This window comes from Lactuca serriola, chromosome 8, assembly GCF_051521515.1.
Source record: "Lactuca serriola cultivar US96UC23 chromosome 8, Lser_US96UC23_V15, whole genome shotgun sequence".
Lineage (NCBI taxonomy): Eukaryota > Viridiplantae > Streptophyta > Magnoliopsida > Asterales > Asteraceae > Lactuca > Lactuca serriola.
Window position 1 is genome coordinate 151,785,714 of NC_136415.1, and position 3,509 is coordinate 151,789,222.

Consider the following 3,509-nt stretch of genomic DNA (forward strand, 5'->3'; position numbering starts at 1 on the left):
TAGTATGTTATGTAATTTCTAATTTGTAATTTGTTTAGTCTTTCTATTGTTTTAATATACCTTTCCTTCTATGTGCAATGCGGCGGACGTCGATTAACTTCCTTCGAAGATATATTTCTTTTCAAAAACACGTCATATTTTAAAAGACAAGCAATGTATCAATAAATATTTTTATGTTGTTCTTTTGGGTTAAAATAAAATGTGCGATATTTTTCGTTAAACAAACTTGTTTTGGTTTAAAAACTACTAGATTATGACCTGCGTAAAACGCGGGGAACGTATAAAAAAATACATATAAAGTTATAAAAAAATTGGCACATTAATAATAATAATAATAATAAGAAAGATAAAGTCCAATACATACCAAACGCAATACAAGATTGTCTTGATGAAAATTATTTGACCAATAATCAAATATTTAAAATGAAAATACTTGTTCTTTGTGATTAGCACAAAGGGTAAAAATGTAATTTTGCAATTAACCTTAATTATTTGGAGAAAACACGATAATTGCTTCAAGAAAAAGAGCTGCAGTAATAGAACCACCCTGACGACCACCAGTGTTGACCATATCAACCACTCCAGGTTTCACGGATTCTCAATAACTTTTCTCCATTGGCAACCTCAAAAGCTCTTCTCCAGCAACTTCCGAGGCCACAACCACCTCCTTTGACAACTCATCACCCGGTGTGAAAATATATGTTTTATTATTTAAGCAAAATATCAATAATGACTTTTTTTATATATCCTTTTTATCCCAAATTATGTTATCAATGTATTCATGTATACGTGCAATTGAGGACCCAAGAGCAACCACACAAGCTCAAGTCAAAATTACCAAAACAACAATATGAGGTAATTATGGAATATACCATGTCACCAATGTACTTTTCATTGCTTTGTATATTTTGATTTTCATTTTTACTATTACAACATTGTAATTGCATATTTTTTTCTTATTAAAATATTGTATTTTGAAAAATCAGCCAAATTCTAGCATTGTACTTTACAAAAAATCTTATTAGGATATTATACTTTGAAAAATGTACCCAATTTTAACCCAAATAAAAGATGAAATAGTAAAAGTTACATTGTCTACTCCTTGATTACAAGCATACACTAAAGCATCAGCAAGTGTAAGCCCGCCTTCAACATCAGTGTTGTTAACCTACATTAACATGAAAGATTCAATAACAATTTTCAATTATATATACAAGATGGGAATTTCAAACTTCATAATTGTATTATAATTTGTTATGATTTATCAAATTTCATGATTTTTTTTTTTGTAAATGTGTACCACAACTGTCTTTTCATTTGAGGTTTTCAATATACCTCCAGGCTTCATACCAGTTCGACTTATCATGTTCTCACAAGCTGCTAAAATAAAATGAACCTGTGATACCATAATTTATAAGCCAAGTTATATATCACAGGTATAAAAAGTTGTTATTACTTTTTTACTTAAAGGATTCACATTAAGACACTTCATTCAATCCAAAAAAAAAAAAAAAGACTTTGTGTATACATTATACAACACTTACTATTTACCATTCAACACTTTATCCATACAAAAATTAATGGGAAAAGAAGGAAGAAACTTGTCCTTATCAGGTAAGTTTTTTTTTTATTTTTTATTTTTTTATTTTTATTTTTTATAGATTTTCCTATTTACTCCTATCTATTTTATAAATTTTCCTTAGAAAATATCATCTCACCTTTACACCAAGTGGTTTAATTTAACCAAAGGCTTTTGCTGCACATAAAATCGCTGCTAAGCCACCCATATCAAATTTCATCAGCTCAATTAAACAACCACGTCCTGCCTTAATGTTGTAGCCACCATGCAAACAGAAAAATAACAAAGAAATGTACCATTTGGAAGAAAATATTAAATATACATTCTCTAACTAATAACATCTGAAAACAAAATAAGAGAATATTATTATCACCTGTCAAAAGTCAACCCCTTTCCTACTAAAGCAAGCTTGGTTTTAATGTAACCACTTGGAGGTTTATAACATAAATGGATAAATTTTGGCGGATTTGCAGAAGCAACAACACCAAGATATGAACCCATTTTCAATTCTTTGCATTGTTCTATATCCAATATCTTTGCTATAAGCACATGACTGTATGTTGCATCAATCTTTTCAACTTCTTCCGCTAATACCCATGAAGCATAAACTTGAACATGTGACAAATGGGCCCAAGAAGGGTCAAAAAGTTAGTAAAAAAAAGGATGACCAAACTGGATTGAGAACATTAGCTAGGGAATCTACAAGCTCTTTTCCCAAAATTACCCTTGAGCAAATTTCTTGTGTGTACTTAAGTTTATTTTCTAGCTCGGGTCCAGATCCAAGACCAAAAAGGGTCAACAGACTTAATTATCTATAAAACTCAAGGTGCAACCTACCTAATAAAAGATAAGAAAAAAAAACTTACCTTTTGCTATTGGTGAAGCAGTAGCAAGCTTTGACTCAGTAGCTAAACATATGTTGGATGCAACTTGACCAACATTAAGTGTTAACAGAATCTTCTTCACATTATCAGATGATACATTCTATCAATGAAACAGTAAATAAGCATAGTGAGATTTCACAATTCTATAAGGGTATTTTCATCCTTGAACATAAGATCATTTGAAACTTTTTCATAAAACATACATTAAATATCAAAGAACTAACCATAGAACATCTAAGAACAAAATATCTCATTTTCTTCTTTGTCTACACAAAAATATACAAAAACAAACCACTTATATAAGCATAATAATATGGTAAAAATAATCAGATTTCTGTCAGAAACTCAAAAACCAATTTGGTTGGATAGAATGAAATAAAAAATGAATGGAATGATAAAAGAAAATGACTAAGAACCCTAATTTCTAATCTCAAGATACATAAAGATATTTTCCAACAAATTACAAACCCACAAGCTATACTAATCTCAAGATAAATCAAATCCCAGGATGGAAAATTGAAATCAAACCTGGGAAAGGAAATGGAGAAAAAAAACTTAAACTATGATAGCCGAAAATAAGGAAATGGAAAATTAGAATCAAAACAAATTAAAACATCGGAAATGAATATCATTACCTTTCAACACATAATTTTTTTTATTTTAACCTCTTTTAGCCACCATTGTTCAATCAAAACCCTAAAAAATGACATCATTAGAACAAAATTTCAAATTACAAGTAAAAAAAAGTCATCCTATATAGTTAGAGAAAATCTTCTTTACTTACCGACATTACTTGTTTTGCCTATTCGCTTCACCATTTGAAGTTGTTACAAACTTACAACTACAACTATAGAAAGAGGGGAGTCAATTACCTGGATGAGAAAACAAAGATGATGGTGATTTCCACAAAAACTCACAAAAAATATGAACCTGGGTTATGTGGTTCTCTAGCAACAATAAAGCAATGGATGATGGTAACAACATCAAGCAGGGTGTGGCTAGGGCTTTTAGTACAATTTCTAGATCAGGAAACAAAGAGACCGATG

General features: G+C 30.1%; 1 pseudogene; it reads right to left on the minus strand.

The window, feature by feature from the left end:
- Nucleotides 1-484: 484 nt before the first annotated feature.
- LOC145067507 (leucine aminopeptidase 2, chloroplastic-like) lies at nt 485-3,253 on the minus strand (annotated as a pseudogene).
- Nucleotides 3,254-3,509: the final 256 nt, after the last annotated feature.